The sequence below is a fragment of the Pogoniulus pusillus genome, chromosome 20 (assembly GCF_015220805.1).
Source record: "Pogoniulus pusillus isolate bPogPus1 chromosome 20, bPogPus1.pri, whole genome shotgun sequence".
In the NCBI taxonomy this organism is placed as follows: Eukaryota; Metazoa; Chordata; class Aves; order Piciformes; family Lybiidae; genus Pogoniulus; species Pogoniulus pusillus.
The window spans coordinates 5,604,976-5,619,528 of record NC_087283.1 but is presented as its reverse complement, the minus strand read 5'-3'; the positions used below and the strand labels follow the sequence as shown (position 1 = coordinate 5,619,528).

General features: G+C 42.8%; 1 long non-coding RNA gene across 6 annotated transcripts in view; it reads left to right on the top strand.

Moving 5' to 3' along the window:
* Window positions 1–14,553, top strand: part of LOC135184324 (uncharacterized) — a 413,331-nt gene that overhangs the window by 143,022 nt on the left and 255,756 nt on the right. For all 6 annotated transcript variants that reach the window (XR_010305974.1, XR_010305973.1, XR_010305975.1 and 3 more), the window contains exon 3: window positions 8,031–8,117. This is a non-coding gene — a long non-coding RNA (uncharacterized LOC135184324). The remainder of the gene's footprint in view (window positions 1–8,030; window positions 8,118–14,553) is intronic.

Here is a 14,553-nt window from a genome sequence, read left to right as displayed (position 1 = left end):
TCTAGAAGAGCATCCTGTGCTGTGCTAAGCAGATCTGCTCACCTTGGCTGCTCGTGTCACCAAGGCATCAAGTTCCAAAGTGTGTAGTATCTGCCTTGCAGGAGTGGGTGCAGAGCTGTAGTGATGAAAGCTTGGCTTTCTGATAAACACATATGACAGCAAAGATAATAATTACTGCAGAGGCATCTGGTAGAGCACCTAGCTCACAGTGAGGACAGTACAGAGCCATACCACCCACGAGGGATCTCTCCGATGATAACTTAATTGAAAGGAGTTGCTCAAGCTTGTACCACACCTGGCACAGAGTTAGAAACTTCTGCTTCAGGTAATGTTTTAACAAGTTGTTTTATTTTTTCTCTTGTTACCTGAACCAGAAGATTCTGGTGCCTGCTTATTGCATAGATACATTTCAGGTTAGACACAAAACCTGTTTGTTTGTTTTCCCTTTGTTTTGTTTTTTAAACCTGGTTACATTCCTGTGCTCAGACATTTTCCACACTTCAGATCCCAATGCAAGCAGTAAGTGGGAGGATGCAGAGAAGAGCCACCACGACTGCACAGATGAGAGGTGGAGTGTTCTACTTCATTTCAAAGAACAGGAGTTATATCTGGTCAGCCAGGCTTTTATCCCAGCTCTAATTTGAATGGAAGAGTGTGTGTGTGTATATATATGTATGAACAAGATCATTCAAAGCTGGGCTCCTAAATCTAAATCCTAGGTGCTGCTTTATAACAAGGATCAAAAGCCTGCACTTCCTTATTGACTGTGATTTAAAGTTAAATACAAAAAGTAGCAGCCACAGCAATACCAAAGTGAAACAGAAAAATGCCCTTCCATGCTTTGCCAATCCTTCTCTTTCAGACACCCCTGCCTCTTCTTCTTTCCTCCAGAGGAGAAAATTGCAGCGTATCTGGGAGAATAACTAATTTAAGCTATTTTGGATGAAAATGAGAGCATCAATTCCTGTAATCAAGGATCTGCAAAGGACACTGAAGTTTCTAGTCTTAAGTATCTTGGGGGTGATAAGAGTGCACCTGAGGGATGGCAAAGGGCTCAGGTCCAGCCAGCACGGGTTTAGGAAGGGCAGATCCTGCCTCTCCAACCTGATCTCCTTCTATGATCAGGTGACCCGCTTGGTGGATGTGGGGAGGCCTGTGGATGTGGTCTATCTGGACTTCAGCAAGGCCTTTGACACTGTCCCCCACAGCAAACTGCTGGCTAAGCTGTCAGCCCGTGGCTTGGATGGCAACACTCTGTGCTGGGTTAGGAACTGGCTGGAGGGCCGAGCCCAGAGAGTGGTGGTGAATGGTGCCACATCCAGCTGGCGGCTGTCACTAGTGGTGTCCCTCAGGGATCAGTGCTGGGCCCCATCCTCTTTAACATCTTCATAGATGATCTGGAATGAGGGCATCGAGTCAGTCATCAGCAAGTTTGCAGATGACACCAAGCTGGGGGCAGATGTGACTGAGTTGGAGGGCAGAAGGGCTCTGCAGTGGGACCTTGACCACCTGCACAGATGGGCAGAGTCCAATGGGATGGGGTTCAATAGCTCCAAGTGCAGGGTGCTGCACTTTGGCCACAGCAACCCCATGCAGAGATACAGGCTGGGGTCGGAGTGGCTGGAGAGCAGCCAGAGAGGGATCTGGGGGTGCTGATTGATACCCACCTGAACATAAGCCAGCAGTGTGCCCAGGTGGCCAAGAGAGCCAGTGGCATCCTGGCCTGCATCAGGAATGGTGTGGTCAGCAGGAGCAGGGAGGTCATTCTGCCCCTGTACTCTGCACTGGTTAGACCACACCTTGAGTACTGTGTTCAGTTCTGGGCCCCCCAGTTTAGGAGGGACACTGAGATGCTTGAGCGTGTCCAGAGAAGGGCGACGAGGCTGGGGAGAGGCCTTGAGCACAGCCCTACGAGGAGAGGCTGAGGGAGCTGGGATTGGTTAGCCTGGAGAAGAGGAGGCTCAGGGGTGACCTTATTGGACGTGGCACTTGGTGCCATGGTCTGGCCTTGAGCTCTGTGGTAAAGGGTTGGACGTGATGATCTGTGGGGTCTCTTCCAACCCTGATGGTACTGTGACACTGTGAAGTAGGTGATGGGCAAGAGCTGGGACAGTTTGGGCGCTGGGCACGGTGTGTCTGTGGTGGCCTGAGATGTGTGTGCTGCAGCTGAGTTGTGGCTGGTCTGGTGTGATCTGGCTCTGCAGAGGGACCTGTGGCTGACAAGAGTCAGCAGTCTTTGCTCCACGTTTAGGACCCAACTGACTTCAGGTTTGGATTGGAGACAGATCACTGCATGAAACATAGGTCATGGTGTCCAGCAGGGAGGAAGAGTATTTTATGTCACTGCTGGTGACCCAAATAGAAGCTGTGGGAAGATCCCCAAGAAGTGAACTGATTTCTGCCCTGGTCTGGGGCCAGGGCTGGGGGACAGAAATGATATTGACTCCTCTGGGGAGTAAAACTAAAAGTGCTGCACAGTGATGGAAGCTTAAAGCAGATCCTGTTTTCAAGCCCACACGCACAGAAGGCACTGGGGTAGAATGAACACATTCACAAGCTAGGCCAAGGCTGTCAGAGACTCCTCCACCCCGTCCAGCCTCAGCAAGCCTGAGAGTAGGCCCAAAGTGCCCTCCGGGCGCAGGCCTGCAAGGCCTCAGCAGGCCGCATGACGCAGCTGGAAATTCGCTGCCGGCCAGGCGCAGCCTCCCCAGCAAGCGTGAGGTGAGCAGGGAGGGCGCTCTGCGCAGGGAGCAGGCACGGCAGGAGACAGAGCAGCGTCCCCCGGGCACTACGGAGCGAGAAACTGGGGATCTCATCAGGTTGTGTTGTGACAAACTAGGTGGCAGCCGGCCTTCAGTGCCTGTGGCAGATCTTAACGCAAGCCCTCTCTGCCTGCTGCTCACAGTTCGTAGCACTTCAGCCCTATCTTACCCTGCCTGCTCAGAAAAAGGCACAGGGCTGTCATCCTGGCATTCTCAGAACTGGCTCTCTCCTGCTGCCGAGAGCTCGGTGTGTGAGTTTCATCCAGGGATCTGCAACTTTGTAAAAAGCCCTCCCAGAGCACAGAAGAGTTCGCAGTGGTGTGGAGTGCAGACAGGTGAGCAGCTGAAGTGGGGACAGCAGAGAACCAGCGTTTGTCTTTATGCTGCTTTAAGAGGTCGTCAACCGACACAGCATACCCTGTGCTATGCACATGCTGGTGTTGCAGACATCCAGAGGCCAAAGTGATCTGAGCTACTGGCATGCTGCTGTTTTCCGAAATGGGGAATACCAGAGGATGTTTAAAGCAAATGTCCTCTGTTCCTTATCTACTACTTGTCCAAAATGAAATCGCAGACCTATTTCTTCAGAGGAGCAGGCAACATGGTTTCATTCAACAGACCCGGCAGTCTGCTGCCCAGCAAGCTGACTCAAAGGTAGGCTATACTCTGCCTAACCACTTTAGGGCAAGTTCAGCTCTGCTGAAAGCTTTTGGTTTTGAGCAGGGAGCCTCCAGCAATCCATTAAAACCCACTAAGCACAGAGACTGAGGGGGTCTGGCCGCAGCCCCTTGTGTGTTAAAGCTGCAAAATCTCCGAGTACAGTCCAGTTGGATGTAAACAGCATTCCTCTACTGGGGTGGCATTCAATACCTTCCTCCCTGCTGGGCCTCAAGATGTAGCCGAAACTTGTTTACTCTGTAATTTAGAGTTCATTGTAATCTAAATGGGAGTTTTTGCAATGCAAATAGGGCTGTACAGAATGTAATACATTTTATTTATCGCTACTGCTTAATGTGGCTGTATAACTTATCACTCATCACACAGACTGGATTGCAAAACACAATCTTTCAAACACACTTTAACTCTCAGATCATGATCGGTAAGGAGAATGTAGTGTGCTTTTAATATGCTCTTTCCCCCACAGTGTTTTAAGTGGCCTGCATAAACCCTATTTTGCAGAAATAGAGTCTGAGAAATTAAAAAAAAATTAAATCTTCACTCTTGTGCAAAAGGTGGCATCAAGTGGGAAAATGGGTCCTTTGATTTAGTTTCCTCTAGTGTCCTATTGTACTGGCTGGTACACATAAGTGGAGAATCCTCTTATGAACCCCCAAATTCAAGGTGTTTGAAGATAATCTCCCATAATGGTCTGATGTGGTCTTAAATAATTGCAGTTCAGCATAGCTAGAAGTGTCTGCTGGGTTCAATGACCTTTAGAGGTGGAGAAACTAGAATAGAGGTTCAGGAATAGCAATATTCATGTGAAGGAAGTGTCTTCTCTTTTTTTGGCCTGCAGGAGGTGTTCTGAGTTTGCTGATTCTATAATTTACAGCCTGTCATAAACCAATAGTCAGGCTCAATTAAAAAAAAAAAAAAAAAAAAAAAAAAAAAAAAAAAAAAAAAAGCACCCAGTGAAGTGGGATGAAGTGGTTAATGTTTGTTACGTACCCTGATGCTGGACCTTGATCTTCTGACAACACCCACCTTTCCCCAGGTGACATTGCAGATAAGTGATTCTCTTCAGCAAGGAAAACAAGTGGTGAAGTGATAAATGCTTCAGTCACTGTCAGTGGAATACCAGGCTTCTTGTGCAGGTCAGAGATTAGAAATACTTTATTACCTGGTTACAGTTCTAAATAAATATATTTAGACTATGTCTAAGAAGCCTGGTTCTGTGAGCATCACTAAACTACCTGGCTCCTTATGTACACCACTGCATTTAAGAGGACAGTGCCGCTGAAACAGATAACCCAGAGAGACTTGGAACTTCCATCCAAGGAGGCTTTCATGATTTGGCCAGATGAAGCCAAGTCTGATCTATGGCTGGCACCTGCCCTGCCCTGGAAAGAGGGTGGAACTAGATTGGAGCAATAGATTTCATCCAATCTGTCCAGCTTCTTCCAACTCTCTAACTTCAATAATGCTGTGATAAGTGCTGATGTATTCTAGGTCTTATGCAGAACTCAGCACCATCATATCTGAGACTCTGGTCTGTACTGCAAGGGCTGCAAAGGCAGTACTGTGCCAGGAGAAGCTGGTGCCTCAGGCATCTATTTAAGCTCCGATCCAGCACATGCACCTGGGTTCCTTCCCACAGTAAAAAGAGCAAGAGGATTAAGCTGTGATCAGTTTCTGGATTTTGGCCTAAAATGGAATTGAGGGCATAGTTGAAGAATATGAGGAGATGAAGGAACTTCTACCACTTCCACAGTTCAGATGCAGCCCAGGTGCCTGAGGACACTGCTGAATGTAGCCGGGTTTTGTCACAATAAGTTGTTTTTCAGCAATGCTGTAGTGGTGAGAGTGGTCACTATGAGAGAGTAGTGATGGAGTGAGACACTCAGAAATCAATGCGGCTATTTGGCAGACTGGAGTATCTGACAGAGTTGGAATTAGCAAAGCTGTTTTAGCATTTCCTCTGCCAGTATCCACTCTTGTAAATAAGAATTTTGGTTTTGTTGATACAATTGCAATCAGCAAAATCTTTTGTAGAAAGAGAGGTTCTGTGAATTGTGCATTTCTGCAGTGTTTTCTCTGATACCAGAAATTCAGACAGGACGTGACATATTGTACTGCCTTGACTTTCATTTAATTTGAGCAATATGGTAATATTGAAATAATGTAAAAGTGCTAGCAAGTAGTCTGCATTTGAATAGATTAGCTTAGGTCTCACCAGCAGCAGAAGTTGCATTTATGTAGATAAATGGTAGTATAAGAGCCACCATTACTGACTATTCCATAACATAAGTAGTTTTTCACGGTCTGTGTATAAGAGGCAGTGCTTTGGAACACTAGCAACAGCCTGATTTAGATTTTTTTTTTCTTGAGTAATCAAAACACCTAACAACTCCAAAAATAATAGTCACTGTGGAGTACCTGGTGGTAGCAGTAAAACTGTCAGCTTTGGAAATACCATTTGAGAACTTTCACAATTTATTTGCTGAATGATTAGGGGGACTGTCAGAACGTTCAAGACTTGGAAGTAAACTGTCCAGTGTTCAAAGCTACACTGCCTGACATAGGACCAGTTACACTGCAGCTGAATCCTTGGTGGTGTAAATATCTATCAGCTCTCAATTAAATAGGGATTGCTTTGTGACAGTGTTTTGCCCTACCTTTTAGATAAGTGAACCTATTGTTTTCAGTGCCAGAGCAACTACCAGTGTACAGGATGCTGCTCATAGCAAATTGCCTGTACCAGCTGTTTTCAAGGCACAAAGTATTGAACATCAAGAGGAAAGAAAATTCCTAATACTTCTTCCTCTAGCTGAGATGTATTGCTGTACAAGGGTCAGAAAAAGTACTCCTGGCTGAAGTGCAAGCAGGGAACAACCTAGCTCACCACAGCCAATGCCCAAGGGAGGTGTGTCTGGCACTGATAGCCTCTGACTCAAGTTTACTGTTGCTTTACTGTGGTACCATCTAGTAGCACTTCTGTGATCTTGGTTGAAAAGAGGCAGATTACCTTGACTGCTTCTCCGTCCTCTATTTTTATCCTGTAGCATGTGTCTAATGTAGTCATGAACTCAATTAAATATTTACAACCACATGCATGTGCACAAGGCAGTCTGGATTAAAACATAAACTGAAGAAGCTTTACAGTACTTTTTCAAAGAATCCAATTAAAAAAAAATGTTCTTTCCATCACAAAGATGCTATCAACCTAAAAAACATACTTTATATTCCCAGGACAGATCATTAATAGTATTTCAATCAAAATTTTATTATGATAATCCTAACCTGTTTAGTACTAGCCCTGCAGAGACTTTTATTGCTTTATCTGGATGAAATAATACAATGCCATCATCAAAAAAGGTAAAAAAAAGGAGATGTATTTGATACTGAGGTAGTTTAAAAGCATTTCAGCAGAGACAGCATACTAGGGGCGAGTGTTTTTTATAAAGCTGCTCTTTCTGAACACCAGTGTTTATGAAAGTCACATCCACTAAATCTGTGGGTTTTTCTCATGAATGTTTTATCTAATTCCAGCTTTGCTAGCATGTCAGAGGGTTGTGCTTTTGGTAGGTTTCCAGTTGTCTGGTAGAAATCCAGTTCTTCATTCATGGATGAAATCTGAACAAGATGGAGGATACTGCAATGAGTGGAATTACCTTTTGGCTTTGATGAGCTGCTCTGGAACTGGAGGGAAAAGCAAAATTCTGTTAAATATAATTTTCCCTCTTCAGTTTTATTTATTTCCTTTCCCTCCACTCCATTCTTGCACTTTTCTCTGGGTTCTTGGCAAATCCACAAGTGTTGTTAATGTTGCTCCTTGGCTGAACATTAAATGCATGTTTTTGAACACAACTGCTGACTCCTCCCTATCTTGCACCTCACTGACACACCTGGATTCTATTGACTCAGCACCTAGGACTGTACATGTTCTTAGAATATCCCAAGGGAAATCCCATCAAACTTCTTGTGTTCACATGACCTAATGATTGTTTGGAAGTGCCTGATCTTGTAGCTTCTTTCTTTTAACATCTGAGTTTTAAAATTCATGTATTTTGTTAGCATTGGGAGAGCATTACTCTGACCCAGGTAACTTGGTTTTGCCTAGGCATGAAACATTTTACTGGAAACTATGTCATCTTCATGTAAATACTGAGATATAGTTGGTCACTGGACCCTTGCCTTAAAGACAGAATACAAACAGTGGAAATACACCAACTTTTATCCCACAGTCATTATGTGTGATCCTCCATCAGTCATCCTTGTGCAAGGCGTGGTTATTTCAAGACAGGGATTTTCTTCCCACAGAGTTAAAAAGCAGAATATTATAGCTAAAAAACAAGGTTGTTTTATTAATTTAAACTGTGCTGTGAATAATATGAACAAGTGTAAAAAATCCCGCACGCAAACTAGTCAATACAGGATATTTTTATCTGCCATTGTAGTCTACGCTACTTCTTTACTAACCATCTTAAGCAAAAATATGCCAGACCATTTGGGTCTCAGCATAATGATGTTGTGATTTATTGCACTCCTCATTTCTGTCCTGCAGCAATTACCAGAAGAGCTGATAATGGTCTGCAATTTGTTTTCCAGAACTGGGAGAAGCTGCCAGTGAGAGCTGCTCACAGGGAAAGGCAATGGCTGTTTACCTGTGCTGCTTAGCCAGGCTGTGGAGGACAGGTCAGTGACAGTTGTCTCAGAGCACACCACGAATACCAACCCACTGAACTGATAGCAGCTGCGTCTTCCAAGATGGTGCAGTGAGACCCAGTAGTATAAAAACCTGACTTGGTATTAAGTTTCTGTATAGAATATGAAACCTGACTAAAATAATGTCTCTCCTCAGAGGTAATTAGTGATAGAACAAGAGGAAATGGGTGGGTTTGAACTAGATATTAGGAAAAAAAAATCACAGAAAGGGTGGTCAGGCATTGGAATGGGCTGCCCAGAGAGGTAGTTGAATTATCAACCCTGGATGTGTTTAAAAATAATTTTAAACACGTGATGCTTGGGGATATGGGTTAGGGTATACCTTGTAGAGTAGTGTTATTGGTTGGACTTGGTGATCCTGAGGGTCTTTCCAACCAGAATGTTTCTGTGATTCAGCAAATGGACAACATGTCTGACTTTCTCCTTTCTGGGTCACTCATACTGATTTAAGGCATGTCATTGATTGCATCAAGTGACAGACACCCCCCAACCCTCTGTTTTTAAGAGCTTACAGCCCTAGCTGTTGGTGCAGGTTCCCTATAATGGAATTTACTGTAAGCACTGATTATAGTTATAAGGAATCTTTATGGGTTAGAGATGCTTCCTGTTTCAAACTGGGTTTTTTTGATAACCTGGGAGTCAATGTATTGGGCCACAAAGATGACTGGGAAGCCTGCCACATGAGGAGAGGCTGAGACAATTTGGTTTGTTCTGCCTTGTGAAGAGGGCTTGGAGGAGACCTTATCCCTATGGTGGAGACTCTCTTTTTACAAAGAGTCACAAGAGCAAGATGAGGACTAATAGGTACAAGTTACAAAGTCAGTGGGATTCTCACTAAATTTTCGGTGACAACAGGAATATCAATGACTGCAGGCACTTGAATGCTCTTTCATTTTGGCAAGGAGGCATAAATATTTTCCCACCATCTTTCTCTCCACTATCACCAACTTTTTTCTTTACAGCTTATTTTGCTCCTAAACACTTCCAAAAGGTTATCCTGAAGTCACTTTTCAGCAAGTAACCAAAATAATCAGGTATTAATTATGGCGAAGAACAAGGTCCAAAGTATGATTTGTTATAATTCTTCAGTTCATTTAGAGTAAATAGGAACTTATCTGTGGGACTGCCTGGGTTTTTTACTTCAGTGCTATCTGGAAAGTAAAGCTCAAGATCTTAGAGGAAACTTTGTACCCACAATACTAGTTTAAACAGGTTTGTGGCCTTTGGCTTTTTAATCTTTTCCTTGGTTCACTGTTAGATTTGAGTGATTGCCGAGTAGCATAAAAGCCTGAAAATTGGATATTAATCTTGAAACTCTTCTTTGGATTCTTTTCCCAAGGAGGATGTTACACATTAAACATTGCCTATCCAGCTGGGCACAGAAGAATATTTTCCACTTTTATTTCAACACTCATTCTCAGTGTGAATGGAAGCAGCTCTGTACTTTGGAAGAGTACACAGCAGAGCTGCAAAGCAATATGAAAATGTAATTGTTTAAATGTCTGTATGGCTGTGTACCTATGCTAAGCCTTTCCAGTAAAATGTTCTGCAATTTATAATTCATAAAGCATATGCTTGTGTCTTCTTATTGTGGTTTCACAGAATAAGCTGTACATCACATGGTGAGAGATCATGATATTTAAATGTATCAACTGGCTTAACAGAAAATATTAATCATTTATCTACTCTGTTATTTTAGCCACTGTTACATTTCTACCATCCTTTTGAGGAAATGGCAGGCTGAGTAATGATTTCATGTAGGCTTGTAATGTAGAAAGTGGTTTAATTCTGAACAGATATATGTTAGTAGTTCTGTATTTTCTGGAGGAGAATCAAAAAACCCTCAATTTTCCTATTGAAGTGCAGCTCATTAGTCTTCTTGTGCTTTTGAAAACACCACCTTGCACACTAACCTTTCAGTCTTTTGCACATAGAGCTCCTGTTGGCTTAAGAATTGCACCAAGTGCTCAGCTGATATAAAGCCCAGACAAATACAATAAATTAGTAATACAACTGGTTCTTCCCATGTATGTATGCATGTAAAAAATAATGCTTGAGATTTATGCCTGGTGGTGCTTTTTATCTTCATCTGTGGCATATGGAGCAAGTTAGTAGTAGAACCAAACTGGTAATTTAACTAAATTTCTTTTATGCCTGTTTATGTAAGTGACCAAAAGTGGTGTTCCTATTCAGCCACAAATAGATGCAGTATCAAGGGTTTCTCGAGGATTACAGAGCCTTTGAACTTCTAGTTTAAGGGCAATAACCTCATTTTTCTTTTCTGAAAGACTCTAAAGAGAGCTATCAGTGATTCCAGTGCATTGAGTTTGGGCCCAAGTCAGACCCTTATAATTGCTATGAGTTGGCCACGCAGTACAGCCTGATGTCGCTCATAACTTGGGTAAACACCAAAAGTTCAGCAGGGAAACCTGTGGATATCTTGAAGGTGATGTCTTCATTTGGTGCAAGTCACAGAGTAGGTTTGATACAATTAGAGTTTCCTTCTTGATTTTTTTGAGCCTGTGCTGATCTACCCTATTTGGTCTGACTCTTTGCTCTTGACAGGCTTGCAAAGAGCAAAATGTATTTGCAAGTCTAATAATGTGGCTGAAACTGGTAATTACTATACATACTTTTGGAAGATCTATAATATAATTAGCAGCTGTTGTGAGTTGCAAGATGACAATAAGAGAAGATTTATGTGCTTCCTTTTAACTTAAGCATGGTTTACTTCAATAAATGCAATTCTGAGATAAGGGTAAATGCATATTGCATTGGCCAATCTTTCCTGTGACACTGAGCTATGTATTACCTCTTCCCTCCAATTATCCAAAATGATGTTGCTTTCCCTTTTTCTTTCTTTGATTGCCTCCTTAAGTGTTCTCTGCCTCCCTTGCCAGAACAGTGCAATTATCCCTACAGGTTAAACCTCTTGATTTTGGGCGGAGAAATTGTGTAAATGTGTTGCCAGTGTGGCGGCTCGGTGAACCAAATTTTCTGCCCTTACATAACTTCTTTCATTAAGACTCTCACCTGATAGCTGGAGGAAGCCTTGATTGTTTGAGTAAGAAAATGACTGAAACTAGTGAGCAAGACAGCTCTTACTGGCCTAGGCTGTATGGTCCCTCGCCGTCACTGTGCTGCCAAAGCTTGTTTCTGGTCTGTCTCTTTCTGTTTCTGATGTCCACAGCACAGAGACAATGTCCACTATATATAAGCCTTTGGGCAACCATTTTCCATCTCTTTAGACTCCATTAAGAAGAAACTGGCCTAAAGTACTAGGGAATGAACTGTGACCAGGGCCTTCCCAGTCCTTGAGACTCAAGGCAGAAGCCTAGCTGACAAGCTCTTTTTGTGATGTCTCAAAAACCCAGAGGATTCTCAGCTTTTAAAGGCCAGCTCCACCACAGCCAAGTGCACTTTCTGACAACATCTTAACAAAAAGTTCCATGAGAAGGCCCTCACCAAAATTTCATACCTTTCAGGCATCCTATCCTCAGCAGCACCAGTGACTTAAGCTCTCCTGCTGACGTTTAGGATTGCAGAGTTCGTTTCAGGGGTGTACACTCTCTGTTGAGGGTCTTTCTTGATTTCCACATCTCTAATATGGTGAAGACAGATTTACTCTATTGCCTTTCAAGCCTTCTGTGCTCAAAAGAGATTAAGATTTACATCTACTGCCCCCTCAGAGAAGGTGGAGTGAACATCAAAAGAGTAATGCAAGCTGAAGTATGACTGAAGCTGATAAAACCTCATTCTCTTGAAACATCCTTGTTACTGAGCTCATTGCATGAGGAATACATCTGTAACCCGCCAGCCTTTGGCTCAATTGTACTGATGCTGTGCAGTTCACTGAGTGGAAACAATACTAGATGCACTTATGATAAACTCTTTGTTGGACCTCTAATCTCTGCATGGCTATGCTTATTTGAAATGTGAAAGCAGCCTACGTGCTGTGCAGCACTATACATCTTGCTTAGGTAATAACTAAAATGCCAAAGAAAAGATCATGGCAATAATAATGGTGGTGATGATGATGATGATAAAAACAAAATGATGTAATTGGAAAATCTCTTGGGTTACCATTACTTAGTGTGAGCAATTTGGAGAAAAACACCCGGTTGCCAAATGTTGGATCAGGAAAAAGCTCCCAGACAGCAAAACTGGAGGCATAGTTATAATTTATGTAATAATGGAGGGTTTTGGGGTTTTTTTTGGGGGGGGGAAGAGAAAGATTTAAAGATCTAAAACATTAAAGTTGTCTGAAGGACAAAGAGAGCAAAATGATGATAATGTGGAGCTCTGGGTTTGACTTTTCAGAAGTGTAAGGGAAGTAAACACTTGCTGTTTCAGCCACTTATAAAAGCATCCTTGATTTTTTGATGAATGTTTCCCAAACACTACAATTTTACTCCCAGTTCAGAAATAATGTAACTGTTTTTCAGAGAGGGATTAGAGCTAATGAAAGCTTTTCTGATGATTTTGATAGGATTTTGAAAAAAAACTCAAAAGATAATAAGCTCTAACCACTATATTTTCTGGTTTGTTTGTGTAGCAGTAGCACTGCTTTCTCTAAAAATTGCAGGATGATTTGGGACTTCATCCAACTCATGCTGAAGTCTTTCCACTCAAATAGAATCCTTGGTGAAAAAAATTAGAGGTGATTACTCAGTAAATATAGCACATTGTCTGGTATGGCTCTTTCAGTTACTCCTGCATTTGTTCCAAAGCCTGGTAGAGGATGCTTAGGGGGAGTGCACGGTATTACAGGCTCTTGTTTCAATTCTATCCATTTTATTTTGCAGATTTGAAATATATTTTCTGATGTGAAAAAAAAAAAGGAGCAGGAAATTTATGAAAATGCAGGCCATGTCAACATAGTTCAATTTCTCCACTTGTCATCTTGTCTCAGTTCTAACTGGAAGAGCCTGAAGAAGGCCCTATGGCCAAGTTGTCAGCTCTAATCTCCCTTTCTGCTCTTAGTGGATATTTTATTAACACTTTTTAGGACTGTTTTTTATTTATTTTGCAGACTACATGCTGAGGCAGCAGCCAGTTTGCTTCTCTTCATCTTTCTTCTTGCTCTCTGCTGCATGAGAGAGAGGTTGGCTCTTCTGCCATCAGAGTCCACAAATCACAGCAAAAGGGATTGTTGCAGTTTTCATAAATGTGGTGTTACTTGAAAATTATAGACTGCAACTGCTTATTGCAGTTCTGTGCGATGGCTGTAAATTGGGCCCTGTATCTTCCTGGTGACAGTCATTCCGGCAACAGGCCTTTTAGGAAATTGGAAGGGAAATTAAACAAGAGCAAGGGGTAGCTTTCCTTTTATCTTTGACATGCCTTCCTGAAATCCTTATCTATCATATTCAGGCAGAGATGTTACTGAAATGGCAGTGGATTTAGATGTTGTCTGTTTCTGAAGCTACAGACTGCTTATTCTGTGTGTTCTTCGAGGCAGATCTGTTGGCAGGGTCTAGGTACACAATGAAATCATATGAACGATGGACATAGATGACATGGCACTAATGGAATGTAGAATTTCTCCATATTCACTGTTTGATCATTTTCAAAGCAGCATTTTAAAGGGCCTATGGTTAGGAACCTTAGAAAGGAAACATGTGCAGAGAAGGCTATGTGGTGGCTTCATTTCCTTTGCACGGGAGACAAATGGACTGAATGCTCTATTGTCCCCTTTGTTTGTTTTCTGGACCATGGATTCAAGCATGCAGGGGTAAACAACTCTACTTGCTTGGTTGCATTCCTTGCAGAATGGAGACAAGATCCATCATTGTCTGCTCATCTTATCCACTGGAGTAATTGCCTGAGCCAGTGCACAGGATGGTAGGTAGTGCACAGAAAACTAGTGAACTCTAATCCCATCTTCCTGTCCCATATGAGGAAGGGAAGTGCAAAGGCAAAATGTGTTTTGAGACTCAATGCCTTCTTGAGGCCATACATCTTACTCACCACTCTGTGTGCTGGGATGTGCCCAGTTCTAATCCAGCCCTGCAGTCTTGGCCTTCCTTCAAGTTTGGTTTGATGGGAAGAGCTCTTCACCTAAATTTACCTTTCTCTTCACCACAGAACTTGCCTGAAATGAACTCTGTGTTGACACTCATGCAAGCAAAAAACTCTGTGTCTGGAAAAGCCTTTTTATATCTGTTCTACAGAACAACACGTGTTAATTCTGGCTATGGCACATCCTCTAGACCCACACCTCTGACACACCCATTATAAAGAGAGTTTAAACAAGCACTTACCCTTAAGGGTGGGAGTGATGCTCAGTTTTATCACCTCACCACACCCTAGAAGCAGTTCTAGTTTCCTCCAGGCCTTGTTACAGCAATCAGGTTCTCTCCCTGTGTGCTCCAAGTGGCCTCTGAGCTGTGGTGTCTCACTTAGC